Source organism: Alosa sapidissima, chromosome 10 (assembly GCF_018492685.1).
Source record: "Alosa sapidissima isolate fAloSap1 chromosome 10, fAloSap1.pri, whole genome shotgun sequence".
Lineage (NCBI taxonomy): Eukaryota > Metazoa > Chordata > Actinopteri > Clupeiformes > Clupeidae > Alosa > Alosa sapidissima.
In genome coordinates, this window is record NC_055966.1 from 27546865 (window position 1) to 27555968 (window position 9104).

Here is a 9104-nt window from a genome sequence, read left to right on the forward strand (position 1 = left end):
CGAAAAGGTGAATATACAACCGTATAGTTATAGTAAACACAGCATGCACAACTGTAACAGAAACACAAACCCAACAGGGGCACCACAAAAGCACCTTAGCCACTCACAGCAAACTTTGTGACAAATATAGACCTGCCCATGCAATAGATGAGACTTGCCACTGGTAAGACATATAATGGACAAAATAACAAATAAATAAACAAAAACAAAACACAACGTCAATTACACGTAGACACACTGACAGTTTCCAACAACAGACAAAGTCACAAATGGTTACATTGCCCTTATCTTATAACTCCTTGTCCGAGCGACTACTAGGCATATGGTTTTCAAAAGTCAACTGCTCCCTGACACAGACATTTCGAAAATTAAGAATGTTACTTGACTTGAAAAATATGCTAATTTTTGCAAACTCGCTGCATTCAACCCATGAAAACATTGCGGGCTGGTGCGCTAAAATGTAGTTTCTTCTCGTACCAATAGGCCTACTACAATAACGTCATCACCCAATACATGTTTTATTTTTAGTTGATCACTTAATCACTTCATCAATCACTTAAACGGTGCACTAACGACGGTAGCAGCCCAAGGTAACCAGTTGTTTTTGGTCAAGGGCAACCACCTGTTTCAAATAGCCTCAGGACAACATGTTGCCTATACGTCATTAATTGATGGTAGCCTACAATTAGGAGTTTGCACCAACGTCACAAGTGATTGTAGCCATGTCGAAAAGAAAATCTCCTCAAAAAGCATCCAAGATGCTAAGGCATATAGGGAAGGACTTGGACCACAGGAAAAAGTGTGATATTTCGAAAAATTAGGGTTTAATGGCGGTGCAGATCCCTACGAGTTGGCTCCCTCTTCTTGGATCCATGGTGATTCTTCCTTCAGTTGCATATCCCGATATCGTTAACTGGTTTTCTCACCGAGCCCATGCACAGCGGAAGACCTTAAATCCTACAATGGTTTGGAGGCCTATAACCAGATGGTGTGTGGATGGGTGAGGGAGTGGCAGTACCAAGTCATCAACGACCGTTGTGTTGTGAAAGCGTAAGTAATCCAATAACTTCTTCAATCAACCTACAGTAACCTCATGATATCATTGCGATACTCAAGGTGTAGCCAAGTGACTGTCAATCGCTTGTAGGAATTTGTAGGAGTGTGTGAAGAATTAAATAGTTTTAAATATAAAACTGTATGAGTTGTTAGTTTCCACTTTTTAATCTCTTTTCATCTAACAAAACCCATATTTGTTGGCCACTTATAAAATGGCTGCCATGGCCCCCAGGGGCCAAATCTGAGGCGCCTATGATTATAAATCTGATCAGACCCCTTTGTGAGTTTTTCTGTCAAATGTGATGCTTTTATCACAAATTTAATTTTTTCGTGCTTAACTGCCCCACTAACTACTGTAGTTCTCTTACACAGGAGAACAATTGCAGTAGCATCATTTATTGTCTGCCACCCAGTGGTTAAACATAGAAATCCAGTCCCTCAATGTTATATTTCAAAGGTGAGAAGCTGCCATCTAGTGGTCATTTAATAAATTTGCTGAAATGCTGAAATGCTCTTCTGGTTATCTGAATGAACCAGAGGTATTATGAATGGTTCTAACAATAATCTAATTTTATATATTGTTTTAAAAAGTTTCAGAGGGAGTTGCTAAATGTATGATTATTTTCCTTTGAGATACTTTTATCAAAATCAATTCATCGGTGAAGCAGAATATGTTTCAGGGGTTTTAGGATAAAACTAGAATTTCAATATAGAAACATGATATTTTCTCTTAAACAGGATTTTTCCAACCTGAAGTGAAACCAGAGGGACCTCAATCTTCATTCATTTGGTGTGCCATGAACTCCCTCAAAACAAAGACACACTGTAGCCTACACCGGGTTGCCCTTTTTACCCTATTTACCCTCATGCTGTTTTAGAAATGACTCCATTATTGCAATAGGGTAATTTATATGACAATTTATTTGATAATTCCTGCCATCACATGATGTCTTACACTACCGTTCAAAGGTTTGGGGTTTCTTAGAAATGTCCTTATTTTTGAAAGAAAAGCACTGTTTAAATTAATCAGAAATACAGTCTAGACATTGTTAATGTGGTAAATGACTATTCTAGCTGGAAATGGCTGATTTTTAATGGAATATCCAGAGCCTTACAGATAGATATATATCTCTAGGACTCTGGCACCACTTCTACTTCGGAGGTTCTTGAAGGATGGCTGCTTTACCTGGAAGGAAGGATGGCTTTACCAGCGGGACTCATCGTCAGTTGTGTACCTCAGCATCACAGGGTGTTTCGGCCAATTATCACAATACACACTCTGCTGAGGCAGGCCCACCACAGGTTGATTAAGTGTGTGACCCGCAGTTAGCTGTTTGCCTTAGAAGCCCAGGTGGTGTCGCTCCTCTTCAGCCACAGCCAATGGCTTGTCCTCTCGGCGGTGTTGGCCAGCTCTTTTAATGGCTTGAATGAGAGCCAGTACAACACCAGTGTTCGATTCCTCAATTCATTATTAGGGCTTTTTAGCCTTTAGTCAATAATGAACAGATGATAGGAGATGAGTGGGAGGAAGATGGGGGGAGGGTTTGTGAAATTACCTCATGTCGAACTACTGGCTCCTGGATGTGAAGTCAGGTCTTCCAGAAATATTATTTTTTTCTTTAATCAAGTAGAAATAAGATATTTTGCAGAATAATCTTGAATTGTTATTTTTACTAATCTGATGATTTTCATGTTTTCAGTAATCTTGAATTGTTAGTTTTACTAATCTGGAGATTTTCATGTTTTCAGTAACTCGGAACTGGCATTGAGATAATTTATTCATAATGAAAATAATTCAGTAATATCCACCATAAATGTTTGAACTAGAAAATTGTTGTAAAACGAATCAACAGTGTTGTATGTCAACAGTAGCCCACGAGTAGATCATGCCATTGGTGTATAAGAAAAATCTACACAAGATTTCTATTTCTATTTCTACGTATTGGCTACATTTAATATAACACACATATAGCACATGTCTAATGTCCTCATCCTCATGTCACAAATACATGTAAATGCATATGAATACAACCTTTCAGCCAAGCATGGTTAAAACAATGGAGGTAGATGAATAGCATACAATTAGAGGTGGAGGATTAGGCCGAGTAGTACTTAGATTAAGTTGAAGAGAGCACCTAACTTTTGGAATAACTTTGACATTAAAGTGAGTGCTGATGAATTTACATATGCATGGACTTATTCCTGAACCCACAAATGTATCTTAAGTTACTGTGCAGTGCTGTACAGTAGTATAGAGTATAGAATAGTGCAGTAGTGATCGCCGACAATGATGAGTATAGTCCAGTGAAGAATATTACACTATATAGTGTATAATAAGTCCCTTTTCTAGGTCCTTTTTCTGGCTGTTAGAGAATGTTGGGATAGATCTCTCCCTCTCATGATTGGGTCACTTCCTGGCTCTCACTCCTGTTCTTACTCACTGACCCTTAAAACACAAATGTGTGTGTGTGTGTGTGTGTGTGTGTGTGTGTGTGTGTATGTGTGACAGTTCATATAATATTATACACCTCTGTTTTGTTGTATGAGATGCTGACACTTCTCTTGCTTGGAGCCATGTTTCTTCTCCCGTGTGTGTAATTGTAATGTGTCAGGAGTAGTCACGGCGATGCAGCGTCACCTGCTCCAGAGCAGCTCTCCGCCTTTCCCAGAATTCCCTTGGAGGGGGGTACTGTCAAAGCCACCCGCAGGGTGATGTCATCAGGTCACAACATTTTCATATGGCAGGCGAGGAAACGGAGAGGTCAAGAATGAGGAGACGTGTTTCTGCGTGTGTGTATGTGTGTGTGTGTATGTGTGTGTCTGACAGACAGAGAGAGAGAGAGATCGGTGAGTGAGTGTGGATATGTGTGTTGTGTATATGTATGTGTACTTGTGTGTGTGTGTGTGTGTGTGTGTGTGTGTGTGACAGACAGAGAGAGAGAGCGGCGAGTGAGTGTAAATATATGTGTGTTGTGTATGTACGTGTGTGTGTGTGTGTGTGTGAGAGAGAGAGAGATTATGTTTTGTGCGTTTAGGTGTGTTTCCTCCTCTCTGCTGAATTAAAAGGTAAGAAATGCAATTTAAAGACACGGCGTAAACAATCCCCTTACACTTGTACCCGGCCCAGACACAATTTCCCAGCTCTTGTCCAATTTCATTATAGCCCGGGGCACAGCGCATTTGAACAAGTGGTTCAACACCACTGATTAGATCAGTAATGGAGCTGTTTTATCGATCCACATGACATTTGCAGGAATGAAACATTGAGATTTTGTACACAAGAAACATTTTGTTTGCTCTGACATACCTGCTCTGCAAACACAGCTGTCAGTATAATATCCACTAGTCCTATTGTGAGTAGTATGAGAGGTTAACAAAGCACAGGGATGCATTCTGGTGTTGTGTATTTTACTTTAAATGTTTTTGTTTATTTTACTATAAAATCAGGTTTATGGTTAGTGCCTTAAGCTATAGTTTATTATGGTACCTCTTATTTTAGTATACATTCTTTCCATTAGGCTAGAAGATTGTGTTCTTTGTGTTGCAAGTTACAACCCATTCATCACAAAAATGCAACCTCAACAATGAGCAGCCAATATGCTGTATGATACTGAATACCACACCAGAATAGAGCTCAGAAACATGGTACACTGTATAAAAGGTTGTTTTCTTGTTGGTAGTTTTCAGTCGGCTTCTGAGACACCACAACTTAGGGAAAGGCTTTGGCATGAGATTTGGAGTGGAGGGTTAACAGCGGAACATGAATCTAATGGACCAGCTTTTCATCAGATGTTGGCCAAACCTTAGACTGGTGTACAAACCGTGGAACAAACAGTACACAAGGATAGGGACTTTTTGAACATCATTCTTCTATTTCACTGGTTAGCACTCTGGACTTGTAACCGGAGGGTTGCCGGTTCGAGCCCCGACCAGTGGGCCGCGGCTGAAGTGCCCTTGAGCAAGGCACCTAACCCCTCACTGCTCCCCGAGTGCCACCGTTGTAGCAGGCAGCTCACTGCACTGGGATTAGTGTGTGCTTCACCTCACTGTGTGTTCACTGTGTGCTGAGTGTGTTTCACTAATTCACCGATTGGGTTAAATGCAGAGACCAAATTTCCCTCACGGGATCAAAAAAGTATATACTTATACTTAATCACAGTGTTCCTTCAAGAAGAATTGCTTGAATAGGATTAGCTGCAGACTGGATCAGCTCTTTCTGAAGACGTGTAGCCTAGCTCTTGTTCTGGGTTTATAGATGTAGGCTGTGAATCTAATCCAGTACAGTCAGGTCCTTCAATTGCCCATTCAGAAACTATTTTGTCCATTGTTTACTCTCAAAAACAATTCCAGTGTCCATGCAACCCCAGCCTAGGAAAAGCGTGGCTTAGACCTATTTTAGCCAATATAAACAACTTCATCATTGTGAACTGCACCTGGGTTACCCAAGAAGAACCCATAAAAATGCACCTGGGCTATTGGAAAGTTACCTATTTCCACCCATGCCCTATTTTCGCCCTTATACGTGTATGTGTCACCTGATATTCATTTACAAATCAAAACGAACCAAAACGGTGAATTCCATTTCATTCCTTTAGACACCATAAGGGTATCTAAATTATCTCTGTACTAAAAATGACTTTGTACAGTGACTCGAAGAGCTGCAAACAGTATTGTAAGGCTGCATGTGCAAAACCGCTTGGAGCTCCATTGGAAATTTCGAGCACGGTATACAAATTCTGAGCACGGTACACAAAATACGGATATTTTAGGCAGTAAAAGCTCCCGTTAAGAACCAAACCAGATTTTGTTCAAATCTACACACATATCGCTACTGAAAAATGTAAGGTTCCTAAATTAAAAACCGAATGTCACTTAATAACAGAAGCGTTATGTCATAAACATTAATAACTTCTTTATGACACGTTCATGACAGTGTCAGGTCACTTTTATGTCGATACTGTCAAGTAAAGTAAAACATCTTTGTTTTCGAATTTTTGAAGGAAAGGGGCGGTGGTACTTTTACAATACCCAAGAAGAACCCATAGAACTGCACCTGGGGTACCTAAGATGAACCCATAAAAATGCACCAGGGTACCCAAGAAGAACCCATAGAAATGCATGGTATGCTTGTTTTAGATAAGACTTTTATCCCCATGTATATCTGTATACAGTTTACACCAAGAACTATAACTATAATGGCAAAAGAGTATCATTCTACAGTAGCTGATGAAGACGTCCACACATGAACTATAACGATAACGACATGAAGAACAATATCATGGGCATCACTTTCAGAGTGATTTTCAGAACGATAAAAAGCTGACAGCAAATCAGATTCCATCAAATTGTATCACATTCATCAACATGAGGAGAGATTTTCGGTTACATTTTACTTGAAGGTATCTACATAAGAGTGACATGACACTGTCATGAATGTGTCATAAACATTGTAAACAAGTCATAAACGTGTATGACATAATGCTTTCGGGGTTTTTTTCATGACAAGTTAGGCAAGTTAGGGTTAATGTTAGGGTTAGAACAGTGTCATGTCACTCTTATGTAGATACATGAAGTAAAGTGTTACCAGACTATCATTGGTCAGTGTGGACACTTTTACCATTATAGTAATAGTTATCGTTCCTGGTGTGAACGGCCCTTTACACTTAGGGCCCTATTTTGGCAAACTAAAACTCATGGTCACTGGCGAATAGCTTAAATACATTTATGGGTTTGTCCAGTCCACATTCGGGCTGGTTTTGTTATCAAACGTCTTTTGTGCTTGCCGCAAAAAGGCGGTTCTTATGTTTCTTAATCAGTCATGGGTGTGTTTTGGGCATAAAATCCTTTAAACCAATGAAAATTACATCTGTCATTCCCTTTAACAGTAAGCAGCGCAACTTTAAACAGAACATTGGTATTTTGATAGTCAGCAGCGCATTGAATGAATCTGTTCGAATCCCAACCAATAGGCACGGCTGAAGTGCCCTTGAGCAAGGCACCTAACCCCTCACTGCTCGCCAAGTGCCGCTGTTGTTGCATGAGGTGATGCAGAGACCAAATTTCCCTCAAGGGATCAAAAAGAGTATATATATATATATATATATATATATATATATATACTAAACCTAAGGACATTTATCCTGCAGAGGAGTAACTGCTTACATCTCGTAACAGTGCGTCTTCAGCTGTGCTTCATATGCGCCTTTCGATATAGACCAGGGGCCGGTTTCCCGATAATGTTCACTGTTAGCGAGCTAAAAGACTCCAAAAGCCTTACCAAAGTTTACCTTTATATGCGCTGTTATTTCTCATTTGTATAAATATGACCAGCTGGAGGTCTCTCTCTCTCTCTGGCTGAATCCCAAAGTGAGCCCTGAGGACATAAGGACTAAAGACTCACAGACTTAATTGATCTTAGGTGCTGAGGTAGGTAGGTCAGATAGGTATAAATGAGATTGGGACAGCACTTCATTAGATCAAATGTTTCTTGGCGATATTTAATAACAAAGACGTTGCTGACACTTGCACCATGCATGTGTGTCATGCTGTTGGTTACCTTTGTAATTTCCGGATTTCCCCATGGTTTCCGCGATAAACGTCACAACGCTTTGAACTGTGGGCAATTCCCTTTGCTGAAGTCTGCACCGATGCAGACTCACGGAAAGGGCTCAGTAAGTGTGTACTCAAACCCTCACACCCTTTGAAATTCAACATGGGGACAGCCCTTACGAATTTTGTGAGAACGCGCACCAAAGTCTGTGAGTCTGTGAGTCCGGACTTTGGGATTGGGCTGCTCTCTCTCTCTCTCTCTGTTTCTCTCTCTGTCTCTGTCTCTTTGTTTCTGTGCTGTAACAGTGATTGACGTGTTTGTGTAATGTCACCATGTCTGTGAGTGAGTTTTTTTTTTTTGCCTGTACATGCGCAAAGCTGGAGTACTGTAGTGTTGCGCGAAGCTGTGCCCTTGGGGCCAAACAGGTCCTCTGACAGACAGACGCCTGTTCCTCTGCTGTTTTCCCATGTTCTCATTCTGTCCGTCAACACTGCAGCATGTAAGAAACACAGCACAACACCAGTGTCAGCATATGTCTGCTACAGGAAATCTGCAGCATGGATTTGCTGGTAAATGCATTTATGGGACTTCTCATATTTTGTTCCTTGCACAGGTACACCCTGACAGAGGGATGCTGCACGATTGAAGCTAAATGAGTGGGGTTGTACCAGAATAGCATCACTAATCGAATGCCTTGTCCAGTCAGAATTTAAATTGTTTGACCAGAGCTGTTCTATTATGCTAAACCCATGCCAGGGAAGAAAACCACCCAGAGATGTTTACCTAAACTTTTACTCTTCCATATCTCCCTTTCTGCTGCAGAAGTAGCCTTTTTTTGTAATCTTTTTGCCAATAACTGTCAGCCTGTTGGGAAAACATGCACTGAAGTGTATCTTTCATTTTCTAAGATCTGGTTGGAGGCATCTGGATTAATGTCAAAATGTGAAAAAGTCTTTGAGTGTGTTTTAGGAATATATTCTTTTTGACATGTTTTGTGTGTATTGCAGTACACCGAAGCCTGTCTGTTCTTTGAAGTCCAACAGATAATATGTCTCACTCATTTCAGGATACTCCCTGCTGGAAGTAATCAAACATCCTCTTTGAATTTTGAAACTGATATGCATAGACATGAAACCAGCTATTCTGCCAGACTGGTGTTGATCAGATGCCACAAGGCTCTGAATGCCTGTCCTAGTAGGTGGATTAAGACCTTGGTAAACTTATCTGCATTCTTCGGCAATCTCGCAGCCTCTTCCTGTCAGTTTGGAATCCACACGGGTGGGTGTGTCCCCAACAGGTGTTACAGAATTGAGTTCAGCTCAGAGGTTCAGCTTCCTTCTCCTCGGCCCTGGCAGGAGGGTTGGGGATAGGGTGCAGAGGTAGGCAGTGGTGTGTGTGTGTGTGTGTGGGGGGGGGGGTAGCTTGTAGTAACTGAAACATCCGTGTTGCTACCGCAAGGTGCATGTAGGACAGGAATGATCTTTGTGCGGAACACAAG

The 9104-nt window shown here is 40.9% G+C and overlaps 1 long non-coding RNA gene across 2 annotated transcripts; it reads left to right on the forward strand.

Moving 5' to 3' along the window:
• Nucleotides 1–714: 714 nt before the first annotated feature.
• LOC121721387 lies at nt 715–3957 on the forward strand. Of its 2 annotated transcripts, XR_006034817.1 has the most exons (4): nt 715–1050; nt 1429–1513; nt 1795–1958; nt 2192–3957. It is a non-coding gene; the product is annotated as an uncharacterized LOC121721387 (long non-coding RNA). The 2 variants fall into 2 exon arrangements; XR_006034816.1 differs by lacking the exon at nt 2192–3957 and having other exon boundaries at nt 1795–2179.
• The last annotated feature ends 5147 nt before the right edge of the window (nt 3958–9104 follow it).